At 48.3% G+C, this 18,834-nt stretch overlaps 1 protein-coding gene across 5 annotated transcripts in view; it reads left to right on the top strand.

The window, feature by feature from the left end:
* C8H1orf159 (chromosome 8 C1orf159 homolog) overlaps nt 1-18,834 on the top strand; it is a 637,694-nt gene that overhangs the window by 121,992 nt on the left and 496,868 nt on the right. The window lies entirely within an intron of this gene.

Genomic DNA, 18,834 nt, shown 5'->3' with positions numbered 1-18,834 from the left:
TCTTTCAAGACATACTCCCAGTCTCGCTGAGTAAGTTCCCTTCAATTTTTTGTTCGGGCAGGAGCATGTGAATTTTGTCCGATGTTATGATCACTTTGCAAGGATTCTATTACCTCAAGATCTTTCACACGTTTCTGCATATTGTTTGAAACAAAAAATGTAGTCTAGAATTTTGCCTCCAGTAGCGTTTCTAGTGATGTTAGGCAGATTATCGCTTTTTGTTGTTACAATAAGAATGTCAATGTTTCTTAAAAGCAGATCCATGCCAAATCTCTAGACTTCGAATCAGTCGTAATATTGATTATCGAAGTTGATAAGGTCTTTATTAGAGTTGAAGCAATGGATATTTAGGTAGTCACAGATAATTATGTAGGGGTCAGACCATCTTTCTCTTGCTCTGTGCACGATATCTAAAATGGTTAAAGGCACTTTGGCAGCCTCTGATGAGGCAATGTTCCAGTAAAGGTTACACAGTATCCTCTTTTTAGTCTTAATTAAGCCTGGCCCACCAATCTCGATCAAAGTGCCTGAATATATGGGTTAGGGTTCTCCACTGTCGCAACATGCCAATTTGCAGACAATTTGGGTACTGTGACAATGGACGACCCTTTGGCCCCTTTATGGCTGGATTAAGATTAACCGAATAACCAGGTAAAAGCGGAGCACTTCCAAGCCAGGTTTCTTGCAGGCAAATCAGATCAAAAGTTTCTCAAGCTAAGGTCACCTGGGAGAACAGGTGAATAAAACCTTGTGTGTTCCATCTGCCTATTACGAGGTTCTTCCCTTCAATTACTCCTGGCTGTTGCAATCTTTTGGTATCCAGTACCAGAGCTTCGGCCAGCCATCTCCAGTTTCGATCATCTGTTAGTTTTTCTTTATGAGTCTCCAAGTCAGCCTCCACCAAATCTCTTGCTCAGATCTTCGCCGTGAAGGTTACTGATAATTTTTCTTTGTTAATACTATGCCCATTCTTCAAGTGTTTTGGGCCTTGCAGTTTGAACTGCCTTTGATCTTCTCTCCACATCGGGTCTTCTTTCGTCTATGCTCAGGGTTGGGTCTCCTCTTTTCCGGGTTTTTTCTTCTTTCCTTACAGTGCTGGTTAGCTCTCTGAGATCGAAGCCCATCCCCAGGAGCTGGGAGGCCTCATTCAATAGTAACTTTTTAATGAATTCAGATGGGAGATGCAATATTACCAAAGTCAGTCATCCCTCTTCGGGAAAGTCAATGATTTTTACATCATTAGTTGTTATTAACTTCAATGATGACACGTGATGTGTCAATCTGAGCACATTTACTCGGTTCATTATTAGACCGTCATTGATTTGCAGGATCCGCTCGAGTAATTGTGTTGGCCCTTCAGATCCACCCTCTTTTAATTTGTCACTGGAGTTTTTGTAAACGAGGAGCTGCCTTTTATTGAGTGTTATTGATTTGGTTGGCTGTTCTGATTGACGATGTTGATTTCTTCTGTCTTCCATAGTACTATATTCATATGGATGATCCCTTGCCTGATATCTTAAATCATTTTTTGTTGATAATCTATGAGTGGTAACTGTTCCATTAGCCACTCTAGCTGGTAACTCTTGTCTTTTCTGCGGGCGTGATTTCACGCCCATGAACGATCTATAATCGGATTTCTCTGTTTCAGTAAGCGTTTCAATATCGCAAACCTCAAGCTCTGTAAGTTGATCGCCAAGAGCCTATCCTTCAGAGTCTTGGTCAGTTACTTGGTAAACTTTTCTTTTTTGAGCCATGGTTAAGAAAAGTTGGTCAGCTGCACCAGTTGAATTCTCCCGAAGGTTCATTTGAAACTGTCTGTTTTTTTTTTTAATGTTGCAGGCGGCTTTTGTAAATTTCTACCCTTCATCGCTTTCCTGTTTGCACCTGTTATTACGGACTTTGAGGATCGATCGCCCACACCTTCGGTCCGTAGAACTGGTTTCTGGTTTCTTGGTGAATATATGGTAGACTTTATTAGAAGCCAAGGCCTCACTTCTTGGAGGCAAGTACTGGGGGGGTGGTGGGGAGTGGCATTTGTTGACCTTAAATTGGCTAGGGAGTGAGTAGAATTCTCCGACTGATACTCTCTGCCACTTGAGTTGATGTATTCCGACTCTCTCCCCTAATCCATATTTACAGTCTAAAAAAAGGACTTCTTGTTGGGTCGTGAGCCCAAGTTGTTTGTCTGCCACCCCTGGTTCATTGTTTCTCACGGTTAAGATGTTTATTCTCACTGTACTGTTGGTCGTATTCTCACCACCTGGACTCGTGCCCAAATCAGAACTATGTCGTCTTAGCAGTTCACAATTTTTAGTTCTTACGGAATCCTGGTGTGAGCCAGCCTCGAGTAGAATTCTTTCCATTCGATGTTTATCCTTTTCCTCAATTATGGGGTCTACATACTGTGCATCATTTTTGTAGTTTGCATTGCATTCGAATCCAAGTTTTTCTGCAAAGCTGTCAAAAAGCCCCCCACAAATAGGACTTTGGAATGCAACATATCCAAGACTGTGGTGTTGTCCTTTTATTTGTTTATTCAAGGTCTCATGTAATTACATAAACAGTGCCAAAGTAAGAGATAATGTTGCTATCATGTTGGTATCAATTCCTTGATTACATCCAGTCTTCATATTGTTACCGGCACAGTTTTGGGGGCCAATTCCATCTGGTTCCATTGATGTCAATTTATTTATTCTCGTTAATTTGTCTCCCTCAGTTGCATCAAGAAATTTGCTATCAAGGGTTGAAGACAAACAAGGTCTTTTAGTAGAAAGCATACTATGGGCATTCTGCAAATGATTGACATGCTCCCGTGTGGATGATTCAATCAGCAGGTTGATTTCTGCACATTAGATCCAAAAGGCACATGCTGTTTTTCTCTAGTTGTCCATAGCAGATTAGGAGCATCTGCGTTAGTTGGATGTCTGACAGATTCTATTTCTTTTTCCAATATGGCGCTACCCGAAAGCCTATTGGGCTGGTGCACACTTTGTGCCAAAACACCTGCTTCCAGCTTACCTAGATTTTCTAGAAGTTCAGCGTCCAGTATTTCTCCCTTCGACACCGTTTGAGTGGTTGTCTGCGATGGTACCATGAAAATTGGCTTAGTCACGTTCCGACCTAAATCTAGGTTGCTTTTCATTTAATGGAAACTCTGTTTAGCCAGTACATTTCCAAAAGTTAAGCTCGTCGGATTCCAGATTGATCGCTGGGTGCATCCCATTTGATGAGAGGAATTGGGGCCCTTGGTTGGATTTGAAGTGATCAAGGGAGCAGAAAAGTTTGAAAATGCCCCGAAGACTTTACCATGTGTATCCGTTTGTTGTGTTTCCATAGGGACTGGTGGCAAAATAAAGGGGTTGGAGTTTCCAAAAGCATCTTGGATTTATAAAGTACTTTAGGAGTGCTCCTGTAATTGTTTGCGTCTCTGGAATCCAGGGTAGTTTTCCTTATTTCGATGTCGTGACCTTCGTCAGCCGACATCAGGTTAGAAGGAATCTCCAAAACTTGTAAGGGAGGCTAGAATAGAATCCACCTACTGCCCAGTCCTTGGGGACTCCACAGTCCGTTTTGGCAGTACATAATCATTGATGTGTGTCAAACCCCAACAATGTTCAGGAGCAAGCATAGGGGAGCGATTTGTATTCATTGTGGACCGCTCAGCAGATATGTTCTCATCTATCCCCTTGGAAGTCCCTTAGGGGATGAAGTCGGAGGGTGAAGCAAGTTCCCAAAATGTAGGTTGAGAGCTCCCTCGGCCCTAACAGCACAATCCTTCGGCCCGCAACTTCAGGGTTGGAGCTGTTATGTGGGCAGGGAGGGACGTTATCTCCACAAGGAACGTTAAGGCTTTGCACCTTCTCAGCTGACACCTCCTGCCCCCTGTTGCCTCCTGAGGGAGGCTGATTCTGAGTTTATCCATAAAAAGGCCAGTGTTGTCTGTGACCTCCACCTCAATGTCGAAGGGGCAATAGCAAGGCGTAAGGTACTCATGAGGGGCAATGTCGCAGTCAGCACTGCACAAGGTAGCGCTAGTAATGTTAATAGTAAAAAGGTTCACAGCCTCCTTCAACACTCACCTCTGCGACCCCCAGCCGATGTACTTCCTTAGGAACCATGGGGTCTTGAGGGGCTTGGGCTTCTCGACGGTCCCACGTATAGAGCTAGTCTCCCCTATACGACGCAGCAACCCGCTCCAGCCGCAGACTGCCTAGACTGCAAACTCTGCTATGTTCCGCTTGGAGATAGAGGTTTTACAGCTGAGCTTCTCCTCCCCACCGTGGAAATAGTGGAAAGCCCAAGGCTGCTGATATTGCTGCTGCCTGGACTGCAAACTCTGCAAGCTCTGCTGCCTTGATATGCTATGGCGGGGGGTAAAATATCATAGGGGTTGACCTAGTAGAACCAACATTGGGCACTGCAATACCTATAGCACTACAGCCTCATATGGCCTTTTGCTGCATATGAAGCGGCACATGTAGGGTGTAGCAATCCAAACACCATATAGTTCCTTACTTGCATAATATCTTTACCATGGGTGATTTGCAGTCTCAACTATCACAGAAAATAACAATGAATGACTCATTCAAATGGTACATCACTGCATGTAATGTGCAGCCTCATGCCCTGTTGCTGCTGTTATATGCAAAGTGCAGCCTCAAATGGCAACAAAACGCCACTTAGTTCTGCATATTCATGGAATTTTTTCTATCAGGCGTCTGCAGACTGTGGCTGATCATGTTTTGGCCTCTAGCTCCCATAGTCAATTGACTATGCTGTATAAGGCTGATGAGAGATGTAGTCCAAAATATCAGGAGAAGATAAAGTTGGCAGGCCACTGCAATAGGTGATGTGCAGACTTGTATGTCCCTTTGATGCCACCATACGCCACAAAAGGCTAAAAACTTAACTATTTCCCCACACCTAATCCAGCCTCACCACCTCCTCTACCTTCACCTGTCTATCCTGTCCTAAAAAAGGAAGTAACTTATGTCTCACCTCACACCATTTGAACTTTTAAACGTAAGGTGCTCTAGGAACCTCCGTTTGTGTTAGATGTAGAAAGCAGGGACGAAGATACCAGATGTGCTGGGGGGCTAGAAGCGGTCAGTGGTGTATCCAGGAGTTATATTTGGGGTGGTAGGGCACTTACAGTTACTGACAACTAAAACAAAATGTTTGATATATTATGCCTTAGAGCTAGCGCAAGGCATAGTTAATGTTCAGACGAGGCTTTTCTGCCTCACTTCCGGACGCTTGCATGAAAAAATCTGAAAATATTCCTGAGTAAAATTTCAAGGCAACCATCGGTGTATAGAAAACTTCAGATTTTCTTCATTAACTGCTTCATGGTTTAGAAAATGTACTTGATTGCAATTTGAACAGCTTTTAACAAGGGGTGTTCCTATAGATAAAGAAATTGAAAATTTGGCCCAAATAACTCTAAATCGGCTGCTTTGGTTTTCCTAGTTGTTTGCATGCACCTACAATTTAGCTTGAGTTGGTGCACTGAAAAAAATCCTCTTTTGATCCCAAAAGAACGTACAATAGATAAAAAATCAGATTTGACTGGAATCCGTGCGTTTCTTACAATGGGGTGAGTTTGAGGGACATTCTAAACAGGTCATGGAGGAGAGTTAATGGAACAGACGATACATAAGTGGACCTACATAGATTAAGGACAACCAACTGTAAGGATTCAGGAGTAACACTCAGACACAGGGTTATTCTGGTGGTTATTATAGACTTTAGTTAAAGAAATAAGATTGTTGGAGAAAGACCTATCTCGCCCTGTCACTACGAGGGGTTTCCTTGCCTCAATGAAATTAAAGGATGACGGTGTCAGAATGTCCAAAAGTAAAGAGCCCTCTGTCCAGAATATTAACCTGATCCTTACAGGGTAAACTCAAAATAAAGTGCAAAGGGATATAGTCTTTCAACTGGCCATCTGTACCTTTTTCCAAAGTTCCAACACAAAGTTCCAACACAAAGTTCCAAAAGGTGCAAAAATAAACACATAATCAAAATTCCACAATACTCAGGAGGGATCCTCTTCCCCTGGTTTCTCAGATTCTTTTTCAGAGTCAAACATAACTTATTAGGCTATAGAAGCCATGAAAGAAATTCGTTATCACATACATACATACATACATACATACATACATACATACATACATTCATTCGAGGCGATTGGGTCTTCCGACGTATTCCATATCTATGACATGTAATCACCACAGCTGTGCTGCTTCGGAAACTTTTTTCTGCGTCCTGCGTCGATGTGCCGTCGTCGAGGACCTCCTCCGACGTCATTCGATGTGATAAGTAGGACACACGACGCCCGTAGCCTCAGTTCCGTTTTTTCCACGAACGTGTTGCTTCGTGAATCTCGGTTAACGCCTCGACTCTTTGGAGTTCTGTTCTTCTCGGTTCTTCAACCCTGTTCGTTTTTGTGAAAATCCTTCGTGTGAAGATGTCTTCTACTTCGTCTTCGACCCCGCGTCCGGGCTTCAAGAAGTGCGGGGAGTGTGGGTCCAAGATGTCGGTGACGAACTCGCACGACGCCTCCCTCTGGTGCCTAGGGGAGGCCCACGACACGGATGACTGTATCGACTGCCAGTCGCTCACGTCCAAAGCCTTACGCGAACGTAAGAAGAAGTTGTCGGTAGGTCGGGTGTCCAAGCCCCGGAAGTCGAAGTCTGCGGGGATTTCGACGGATGATTCGAGAGGTGACTCTCCGCGTCAGAAGTCGCGTGGGTCTCCTCCTAGGAGTCGGTCTCGCCACTCCTCAGCCTCTTCGAGGCATTCTCGGAAGCGCCGACACCGGTCGTCTTCCAGGTCCTCTTCGGAGGACTCTGCCCGGCACGTCGCTTACCCCACCAGCCGTGCGACGCCGGAGGAATGGGCTTCCTTCGGGAAGAAAATGCTGGCGATTCTTGAGTCGCAGGGTACTAAGCCGTCCGCGCCCCCGAGTGGGGTCGGTCGTGAGAGGTCGAGAGACACCGCTCGCAAGAGTGGTCGGCACGAGTCACGGGAGAGGTCCCGTTCGGACAAGGGAACTCGTTCTCGACGTACCCGTTCCAGGTCCCGGTCCTCGACGCGTTCGAGACCGTGTGCACCTGTGATGTCTTCGAAGAAGCCATCGACGTCTGAGGCTTCGAGGGCGTCGACAGGCTTTCTTGAGGCTCCGAGGAAGTCGTCGAAGCCGTCGACGCTCAGGTCGTCGAAGGACACGCTCGGAGCTCCGGCTTCGAGGACTGTGTCGACGCCGCTGATGCTGGTGGCGCTGCATCTGACTTCGACGCCGATCCTCTCGGCGCCGATGCCTGTTCTCTCGGCGCCAGCGTCGATTCACTCGACGCCCTTGACGCCTTTCGAGGCCGGGGTGTCGGGGGTACCCCGTGGCACGGGGGAACCCCCTAGGAAGGCTCTGGTTAAGAGCAAGCACTCTCGGGTGCCTTCTTTTCGCCACCTGGAATATATTTCAGAGGCGGATGAGGATTCTGATGGCCTGGTTCCTAGTCGGGTTCCAGATGAAATTGTCTCGGGCCATAGTCAGTTTGATGATTTGAGGCAGTCACTGCATGATGCCAGTGGACTGGACACCTCTCCAGAGGTGGAGTTTTGTAGGCCTGAGTCTGGCTCTCATGCCGATTCCTCGTACCGACGCCTTATGGCCAGGGTTTCTGAGTACTTGGGATGGTCTGCTCCCCCAGGGCAGTTTGTGCAGGATGATCTCACGGACATCCTTGATGTTGGTCCCCCAACTGACCCGGTACTGCCGTTCCATATGGCTTTACAGAGAAGGGTGGCGGCGGCTTGGACTGCTCCGGAGAGTCTCCCGGCGGTGGGCAGGTCCTTGTTGCGAAAATACCATCCAGCCAGTAGCGACCCCTGCTACTTGACCAGGCACCCCACTCCGGAGAGTTTGGTGGTGCAGGCGGCCACGGCCCCGGCAAAGCAGGCGTCGTACCCTACCATCCCTCCTGATAGGGACGACAAACGTTTTGATGGCTGGGCGAAGAAAGTGTTTTCTTCTGGTGGTATGGCGCTTCAGGCGGCCAACTCCATTTGTGCCTTGTCTCGTTTCACACACACTCTGTGGAACTGTGTTGCGTTAGCGGCTGAACATATTCCCGAAGGGGACGAACGGGATGGTTTCCTTGCTATGGTCCAGGATGGTAAGGATGCCATGTGTGAGTCCGTTCAGTCGGGTTTGGACTTGGCTGAATGCGTCAGCAGGTCCATGGCGGCGAGCACCGTGATACGCAGGTTTGCGTGGTTGCGGAAGTCGGGGTTTGCTCCTGATGTGCAGTCCCGGCTCCTCAACATGCCCTTTGACGGTGAGCACCTTTTTGGCAGCAAGGCTGACGAGAGCCTTGAGAAGGTTGCAGACCTCAAAAGCTGCAGCGAAGTCGTTGGGCGCTGCAGTTCGCCAACCTCTGCCTTTTCGTCCTAGGGGACAGCAACGGAGGGGTGGTTCCTTTCGCTATTACTCGTCCTTCAGTAAAGCGAGAGGAGCTGGCAGTCAAAGAGGCCAACGCAGGGGTACCAGAGGTGGACGACAGGGTACCCGTGGTGCCAAGGCCGCTCGGGCAGTTGCCTCTTTGCCCTCAGGTAACGCCGCAGCCGCTCCCACTCAGTCATGAGGCCATTTCCCATGGTTCGCCGGTTGGGGGAAGGCTGGCGCAGCATCTTGTAGAGTGGCAAGCCATTTCTTCAGATGTGTGGGTTCTGGAGATCATAACCCACGGCTACTGTCTTCCCTTTCGGCACAGGCCTCGCGACAATCCACCGGGGAACCTCTCTTTGCAGAGTCCGGATCCGCTCCTTGCGCAGGAAATTCAAGCCCTGCTGGAGAAAGGCGCCATAGAACTGGTGCCTGTAGCGGAGAGGAACAAGGGATGGTATTCCCCTTATTTTTTGATTTCGAAGAAAGACTGGGGATTGAGACCCATCATGGACTTGCGCGGTTTGAAAAAACTCCTCAGGAAGGACAAGTTCAAGATGGTTACTCTCTCTCAAGTCCTCCAGGCCCTTCAGCTTCAGGACTGGTTGGTGTCACTCGACCTCAAGGATGCTTACTTCCATCTGCCGATCCATCCCAAGCACAAGAAGTACCTGAGGTTCGCGGTTGGCGACTCGCACTTTGTTTCGGGTCCTGCCGTTCGGATTGACCTCCGCCCGAGGGTTTTCACCAAGCTCATGGTGGTGGTGGCAGCGCATCTCAGGCAAGGGGGGATTCATGTCTACCCCTACCTGGACGATTGGTTGATCAGGGGGAGCTCTCCCGAGCAAGTCCTGGATCATCTGTCCGTCACCTGCCACTCCCTTCACAGGCTGGGCTTCTCCCTCAATTTAAAGAAGTCCCATTTGATGCCAACACAGCGACTCCAGTACATCGGAGCAGTGCTCGACACTTCCCTGGGGCAGTGTTTTCCTCCCCAGGTGAGGGCTCTTCACATTCAGCAGATGGTGCACAAGTTTCAGCATGCCCAGACGCTCCCAGCGTTCGAGTTCTTGAGGTTGCTCGGCCTCATGGCATCCTGCATTCTTCTGGTGCCAGAGGCTCGCCTGCGGATGAGATCTTTGCAGTGGGCACTCAAGATGCAATGGTCGCAGTCCTCCGGCAGGATGTCGGACCCGGTCCGGTGCCGCCCTCGGTCGCCCGGGACCTTCTCTGGTGGGCCGTCGAAGGCAACTTGATGAAGGGGGCTCCATTTTGGCTTCCCTGGCCGGAGGTGACGATCGTGACGGATGCATCCCTCACGGGATGGGGAGCTCATGCCAACGGGCTGACAGTCAGCGGTCGTTGGTCTCCGTCGGAGTCCAGACTCCTTATCAATCTGTTGGAGCTGAGGGCCGTCAGGCTAGCCCTGAAGGCTTTTCTGCCGACTGTGCGAGGAAAGAGTGTCCTGATCCTGACGGACAACACAGTGGCCATGCACTACCTCAACAAAAAGGGGGGGGCAGGGTCACTTCCTCTGTGCAGGGAGGCGATGCAGCTCGAGTTCTGGGCCATCCAGCAGGAAGTTTCGATCTCGGCAGTTCATCTGACCGGAGACGAAAACGTGACGGCGGATGCTCTGAGCAGGCAGAGCGCGATCTCTCAAGAGTGGGAGTTGGCTCAGGAGATTCTCCTGGAGATCTTCGCCCTTTGGGGGACCCCTCAAGTGGATCTCTTCGCCTCCATTGTCAACCGGAAGTGCGAAAGGTTTTGCTCGCGGGAATTTCCTCCAAAAGGAGCCTTAGGAGACGCGTTCGTGGTGGAGTGGTCATTCCCGCTGCTGTACGCGTTTCCTCCAGTCCCCGTCATCCCGCAAGTGCTGCAGAGGTTACGGAAGTTCGGTTCCCGGATGATCCTCATTGCTCCGGCGTGGGCTCGGAGGACGTGGTACCCGGACCTTCTCGACTTGTCCATCTGCCCTCCACGTCGTCTTCCCTACCGAGACGATCTGCTCTCACGGGAGGGGGGGTCAGGTTCTCCATCCAGAGGTCAGATCCCTCAACCTTCACGCTTGGCTTCTGAAAGGTTGAGGTATAAGGATTGGGACCTCCCTGAAGACGTGATGGAGGTGTTGCTTTCGGCCCGAAGGCCAGCAACAAAGTCTCTGTACCGTTGCCGTTGGCGTAAGTTCTGCGACTGGTGCAGAGTTCAGAATGTGGATCCTTTTGCATGTTACATCCCCATGGTTCTGTCCTTTTTACTTTCTTTGGCCCACAGGGGCTTGCAAGTGGGTACCATTAAAGGTTACCTGGCGGCGCTGTCCATCTTTAAGCGCTCGTCTGAAGAGTGTTCTTACTTTAAAATCCCTTTAATTTCACAGTTTCTGAATGTGCTCACTAATGTTTTCCCTCCGTCACCTTTCCTGGTGCCCGGTTGGGATTTAAACCTTGTTCTTAAGTTTCTTATGGGTGCTCCGTTTGAGCCTTTACATTCTTGCCCTTTGAGGCTGTTAACTCTGAAAACTGTGTTTTTAGTTGCGGTTACTTTCGCTCGCAGAGTGAGTGAGTTACAGGCACTTTCAGTTAAGCCACCCTTCACTGTATTTCACAAGGACAGGGGAGTTTGTCCTTCTTTTCTTCCGAAGGTAGTGACGGAATTTCATTTGGCCCAGAAGGTTGTTCTTCCGGCATTCTATCCTCCTCCGCATCCTGGTAAGGAAGAGGAGAGGCTCCATAGGCTTGATCCTAGGAGAGCTTTAAGCTTTTATGTTTCACGCATGTCCCGGGTCAGAGAGGACTATCAACTCTTTATTGGTTACGCTGGAAAGCGTTTGGGGCAAGCTGTGACGAAACAGACTTTCTCGCTGGATTATTTTGGCCATCTCGGAGTGTTACTGCTTGGCGGGTAAGGACCCACCGGCTGGCTTGCGGGCCCATTCTACCAGGGGTATGGCTGCATCTACTGCCCTGCAGAGGGGTGTTCCTATTCGCAACATCTGTGATGCAGCCACCTGGGCTTCAGTACATACATTTGTACGTCACTATTCCCTCGATTCCATCAAGATCTGGCCTTTGGCAAGGCGGTCCTTTGCTCTGCTATTTGATTGGCTATTCTAAATTTTGATTCTAAATTCTTTCCCTCCTCCTTGCTCTTGTACTGCTTTGGGAGTCTGTCATAGATATGGAATACGTCGGAGGACCCAATCCCCTCGAAGAACAAGTTACTTTCTTACCTGGTAACGTTCTTTCGATGGGATGGTCCGACGACTTATTCCATATCGCTCCCGCCCTGCCTTCCCCGCTGCAGAATTTCTTTTGCGATTGCAGCTTACGTTCCGCAAGGCTTTGTGTCTGACTGGCAGTTGACTAATGTCACACGTTCTGGGGGAAAAAACTACAACTGAGGCTACGGGCGTTGTGCGTCCTACTTATCACATCGGATGACGTCGGACATCAGAGGAGGTCCTCGACGACGGCGCATCGACGTCATCGACGCAGGACGCAGAAAAGTTTCCGAAGCAGCACAGCTGTGGTGATTACATGTCATAGATATGGAATGCGTCGCCGGACCATCCCATCGAAAGAACGTTACCAGGTAAGAAAGTAACTTGTTCTACACAATAATAAATCAATAATTGGGCATCATTTCTACCATAGGAAGGGGTTGTGGTTAAGAAAGAGCACAAAACAACATTCCCGGTTATGTAAGCCTTAAATCAAATTAGTTCACAAGAGATCTTTTCCTCAGGGGTATAAGATTTTCTCCAGATAGAAAATTGTTATTTGGGGCAGTTCCAGGGGGTCCAGCAAAGCCAGATAGGAGTTTGTGCTGATTGTTATCCCACTAGCTGTCAGAAGCAACAAGCTCTCAAACACACTTTCGCTCTTTTTTAATAGTCAGATTGGGATTCTGTGGACTGGGGCCTGGCACACAAGACACATGAGGGGCTCCTGAGTTCTCATCCGCCCCTTTATCATACAGCATTGCATAGAACTACAGTAGTTAGGTCCACGTCCTGTTAAGAGCTTCATTTCATGTTCCTGGTGCCCATTCTGCATGGTGCGGTCTAGTCTTTGGGTGTGGCTCTCTATATAAGCCACACCCAGTCAGCATCCTGTGCTTCGCGTGACTTTGTTTCCACACTCATCGCAGCTTCGAAGATCCTCTGCTGACCTGGAATCTTCGATCCGACTTCTTCTTACTCCGCCTTACCTTCGTTTGGTAGTAGCTCAGCTTCTTCTGCCCGTGCGTGCACTACACTTTACCTGCGAGGACTCCAACCCGTGGCGCGCTTCCTTCCAGCTACTCGCCACTGCTTACCTGCGGGAACTCCAGCTCGCGACTGCTTCTATCCTTCACTGCGTCTCCAGCGCAGGTCCAGTCAGCGTTGCAGCAGCGGTAAGCTTACCTGGGAATTCCTTGACGCAGCCTTTCTACCCACGCATCCCCGACCTCGTGCCTTCTTCCCCGCTCGAGGTACCTAGCAGCACGGCTCACCTCAAACTCGACCCTGGAAGACAAAAGACAATAAATAGACAATTACCAAAAGCTGTACCGTAAACTTACCTGCAACTGCAAGGTCTTCAGTCAGGATTCTTCGATCCACGCCAACAGCTAGCGCAACCCACAATCTGAAAAAGAAAGGAAAACACTTATAAGAGGACAATCGCATATGAAGACATAACCGGACAAATACTTACCGAACCAGTGGCGTAACTGGTTAGAAGACACCTCTTGTTCCAGCACGCACCCCTGCTTAGCTCAGGATGGAGAGCTCATCAAAACATTAAACAAGGTGAGCCCGATTGAATTCACACTCACACCCAGGCACTCGGGGAAGGGCTAGGGTGTGACACTGCAGATTAGAACACTAAACCCATGATTGTTTCCACAGGCATACCTTTGTGGCACTGAAGAACACTAGAACAGGGAACCCAAACTCAGTCCAGGGGTCCAATCCATCGCTCCTGCAGAATTCAGTTGAGGCTGACACTATCATGGACCCAACCATTACTCCCAAAGCTTCCCAAGACATCCCTGGTCAGTTGCTTGTCCCTAAAGACCAGTTTGGCAAAGTCAGCTAGATTTTCGTCCTCACTAGGCAATCTAAAGCAGCCCACCATTATATTCTCTGGTCACAAAGGCACAATTCCCAACAGTGCGGAGCCGGTGGAGGCACTCGCAATTCTCAGGTGTTTCTCTTCCACCAAGTTCTTCAGACACTTTATAGTTTACAAACGCACTAGTTCAAGGGATATGTTTTTTCCCTTGGTTCATTTCCACAGTTTCCTATCTCTCGGTCCAATGGGTATGATTCCATTTTTCGCTGGATTTCCCACATTCAAAGTTATTTATTAAAAAGACTAGCCACAGGGGCACCGACATAACTAAAACATCAATGAACGTAGAGCGACCGCGATACACACCGATCAATCGGTGGGAAAAACTGAGGTAAATATCCCAAGACATACTAAAGGACCAAATGGGATACAGTTGCAATATGGCCAAAGACAGTAAACCTACAAACTAAGACAGAAAGACTAGAACGAATCACCAAGAGGACCATGACCTTAACTATGACCTTACCCAACAGTCATAAGAACAAAACATAGAGAGAAAGGAAGCACTGCATCACGTGCCCCATTACAATGGGTGAGAAGCAGAATGTTTCATCACTACACACTGCCCACCAATACAAAGCAGGAAGCATAATGCCCCACCACACAAAACCACGACTAAGCAATAGTCCCAAGGATGTTCACCCCACGAAAATCAAAGAACCGGTCAGGACAGAAGGACAACACTGCAACACGACCCTGAACCATTCAAAGCCTTAACCGACCAGGGTCACACTAGATCACCTGAGAACAAATATCACCCACCCAGTCCCACACCTGAAGATTAGGTTCAGACGCACCCACCAATCCAAACTATACTCAGTAGGATACAGGTGGGTCAGCGCATCACCACCAAAACAAGTCGGCCCTTGAAGAACCAGCAACATCTGAACCCACAGGTTTACAACTCGAACAGAATCATAAGTACCTGAACCAGGATACAGACCCCACTAACCCAACCCTCAGTCTTCTGCATACTTAAACCCACACAAAACCACACAACCATCTCTCTCCCAGCAATCCACACGCACTTTACCACACCGCATCAACAACACATAAACTTCACCCACAGCACTTCATCTGATCCGATACTAGCACCAAAGCCCAGCACTCGGTGTATACCGAGCTGAAGCTTCCAACAGCACACCACTTCTCCCACTCTCCTTCTCCCCTCCTCCCGACTAACCCTACCCACCCATCCTGTTTACAGATCCGCCAGAGCGCCTGGGGACCAATTCCATTGGTGACGGTGTGCTAAACAAGTACTGCTAACATAACCTAACATAAATATTTTGGTGCGGGTTTCAGACTTGCAATGAATTCACCTGGTGTATTCTCCTGCGAGGACATTCTTAATTTCTTCATTTTGCTTTTCCACAATATGCAACTTTGGGGGTATGGTTGTCTCGCACTGGATTTCACGCACTCGAGGGGATTCTCTTTCTCTCCTTGATTTCCACAATCATAGTTCTTTTTCCCAGAATATTACAACTTTCCAAACCAGGGGGTATGGTTCACTTCCCCTGGTTTTCGCACAGTCAAGGGCTTCTCTTCCTCTCCATGGCTTTCACAATTTATTCAACATTCTAGTTCAGGGAGTATGGTTTTTCCCCTGGTTTTCGCACACCTAAGAGATTGTTTTTCCTCTTCTTGACTCTCACAGTTTATTTTCAATAGGGTGTGGGTCCCAGACTTGCAATCACATTGCCTGGTATGCTCTCCTGCCAAGAGTTTCTCCACATGTAACAGTCCGACTCATTCAGCCACTGGCTCTTTGACCCCCTTTAATTTATTCAATCCTTAATGCACTCTGCGTCCCAGCTCCCTTGCTCAGGTTCGCCATGTGAATATCATTGGCCCTCCTTGGCATGCAGTATAAGCTGCGAAGCGCCCCAGTGTCCTAATTCCCCTCTTTGAGCTCGCCGGTCTCTTGTGGTGGCTTCTGCGCTCTACGGTCTCTCCAGCGGGATACCTCCTCCTTCTGTTGGCGTCCCATCTGCTTTCCGGCAGCCGATATGCCTTGGCCTCCTCTCCACATCATCTCCTGCTGTAGGCCTCTCTGTGGCGTACCTATGACCTCTGAGCTTCGTGTGACGGCGCCAGATGGAGCTCTCCTGCTCCAGCTGGCTTCTTCCTCGCTTCCCGACCCGCATCGGGTGTAGTCGGTCTCCATCTTCCTCAAGGTGCCAGGGTTTTAAATGTCCTGGGACCTATCGGATACATCCAACGACTAGAGCACGTCTCTAGTTCTACAGCTTCAATGCTCTGCATTGCTTTCATGCTCTTCCTCATCTCGGTCATTTTGCAAAAAGTATAGAAAAGAGCCCTACTGTCATTGCAAAGTGGATTGAGAATTCAAGGGGTTGGTGTTATACCCCGAGTGGTAAGGGGGATATCATGTTCCTGCCAGTGAGTCTCTTTCCTCCCATGAGGGTCACCCCCCATAGGGTCCTCCCTCCGGCACCCACCCCCACCCCGAGGGTCAGGTGCAGGATCAGATAGCGGCTGCATTTCCGTAGCCAAATGGGAAGAGAGTTTCCTCAGGGATGGAGTGATGACCGCTAGATTCATCACACAACATTGGTCCTGATGGGTGAAGTGCTAGAGTGGAGGCAGAGGAAGTGAGGGATAGAGGCAGGTTGTAGGCAAGGACATTTTATAGCTAGCAAGCAGATCAGAAGTAGGTTAAGAGGGTAACTCTGAGGCGTGGAGGTGGGCTTTTAGTTTGGTTTTGAACAAATCCATGTGCATCTGTTTCTCGGATGTCCGGGGGAAGAGAATTCCATGCAAGTGGAGCAAGAAGAGAGAAAGAGCGAGAGGAAGCACATGGAGGGTGAGGAGCCACATGGGTAGCTGAGGAGGCAGAGATGAGATTATGAGAACACTTGTGGATTTGAATAGAGGAGGATAGAAACAGTGGTGCCTTTCCATGGATAGATTTGTGAACCGGGAGAAGACATTTAAATCTGGCCCCGTTTTGCATCATCACCCATCCAGCATGGTGACGGTACTAGGAAGTATTTGTGAAGTGAGGGAGTTTGAGAGTCCTGGTAGCAAAGTTAATGATCTTGTCGAGAGGACAGAAAGCCTAGTTGGGGAGACCAAAGAGGATGCTGGCACAGTAGGCCAGTCTAGAGAAGACAAGAGTGGTCAAGAGATGCATGGCAGTGTTGAAAGGGAGGAGGAGCCTGATTCCCTAATATTTAGGAGGTTGAGGCGAGCTGCTTTTCCAGTTTTGGAGATGAAAGGAGAGAAGGTGTGAGAAGGGTCATGGATGGCGCCCAGCTGAAGAAGAGTATGGGCAAGTGTCTGGTGGGAACTGGATAGGCAGAGGAAAAGATGAGAGCATGCTTTTGGCAGGGAAGAAGAGCACCTCTGTTTTGGTAGAGTTTAACATCAGAGTGCATGGCAGAGAGACAGTTGGACATTTTGATAGACTAGAGGAGAGTTCAGGAAAAGAGAAGATTTGGATATCATCAATAAAGAGTTGGTACAAGAACCCAAAGGAGAAGATTAATGCCTCAAGAGCAGAGGTGTAGAGTGTAAAGAGGAGCAGACCCAAGATAGAGCCTTGTGGAACAGCTGGGGAACTGAGCTGAGAGGTGCTGTTGCTCCACGATACGCATGCGCAGAATGAATTCGCACATTTCATACAAACTGTACACAAGCGAATGAAATACCACACATGCACAACCTACGCACACTCCCACACTGTACACAGTCCAACATTCACTCAAGCAAGAAATACAGAATTCACATGCAACACGCACCCTCCCTGCAAGTTACCAGTGAAAAAGGATCAGATTTAAAGTGCCTGCGTTCCCTACAGAGCATTTGAAAGTCAAGGAGCAGAATTCCTTAAAGAAATTCTCACTCTACAACCAACCAGGGACTTAAGATTGTGAAATGACATACTTTTAGAAACCTCAAGATTTGGCAGAGGGAGACACAAGGGCTCTGCCTTTTACACTATGTATGGTGGCCAAACAATGGAACGTGCTATTAAGGGAAATCCAGACTTTAAAAGACCACCTGAAATTAAGGAGAAGTCTAATAAACTGACTGTTCAATGCTTAAGAGAGTACATTGTTATCCTAAACCAATGAAGTAGCAAAAACAACACTTCTCAATAGTTTGACTTTAATTTGCAAACCCAACCTGAGGGAATGCCTTATCGGCCCCAACCTTCTGCCTAGGCCTCATCGCACAGCAACCGGAAAACTAAAGCGACTGGAAGAAATTGCATCACGGCACTGCAAAAACCATAACAGAACGTCTCCACGATCTCCCAGAAGATCTAAACCGCAACAGAGGACATCTTTACGCATCATCTACTAAAGCAAAAAAAAAGTTCACCAGCACACACTCGACCGCAAGATCAATAATTTGAAGGCCCTACCAATATCAAAGAATATTCCCCACCTTTTCAATAACACTAATTTTCTCTCCACCTTGCTCATCAAATACTAATGCAAACCAGCCACTTGCAGACATTACTTGTGTTTTAAGAAAGGCCCTCTCCCCAGACTTCAAACATCACAAACTTGTACCTTGAACTACATCTAATGCACCCAGCGCCCCGGCAACACAAGCCTATTTTATATGCTCGAGGCCGTCCCTCTGGACATAAAGCCTTTGCCTCCTAAACTTCATACCTAGAAAGGTAACAAGCACGCCGAGCTTGGGATACTCCTCATCTGCATTCTCGACACAAAGCACTGCAATATTTCCTTTGTCTCCTCCCAACTAATCTTTCCCACTCTTCCAGATCCGCCAGAGCACCTAGATACCATGGATATGGCAGCAATGTAGGGTACACATTCTAGTTACATAATATAGCGGGTCAGTTTGAAAATGTAACGCATTAGGTAATTCCAGGAATAGCACAGATCCCCGTTCAGTTCATTTTCATGTGATTTAAGTTGATTTTGCCCTACTCTGGTGTCTGCTGTGCCAAAGTGGCTTACATTTCTTTTGGAAAACCAGTATTTCTTAGGCAAGACTGGCTTTTTAGTTTTGGCTGATGGGTGGTTCAGCCATCAATACCCCACTATTGTGATGTACATGGCAGTGGGCTAAGGAAATACTAATTTAAATACTACTGTGCTCTTACATTACATAAAGGGTGAAGTTGTGCTCTAGCCATAAAGTCATTTCATTCACTTGCCACCAATCGCTTCAAAGTGCATGGACAATGGCGAGTGTACTTGGGCTTTTGATACCAATGGGTGGCATGTAATGGCAATACCTGTCCTATGGCATGATTATCTTCGC

The sequence above is a fragment of the Ambystoma mexicanum genome, chromosome 8, assembly GCF_040938575.1.
Source record: "Ambystoma mexicanum isolate Mex_15411 chromosome 8, UKY_AmexF1_1, whole genome shotgun sequence".
Lineage (NCBI taxonomy): Eukaryota > Metazoa > Chordata > Amphibia > Caudata > Ambystomatidae > Ambystoma > Ambystoma mexicanum.
Note: the sequence above shows the minus strand (reverse complement) of the source record. Positions and strands in the feature narration are given on the sequence as shown.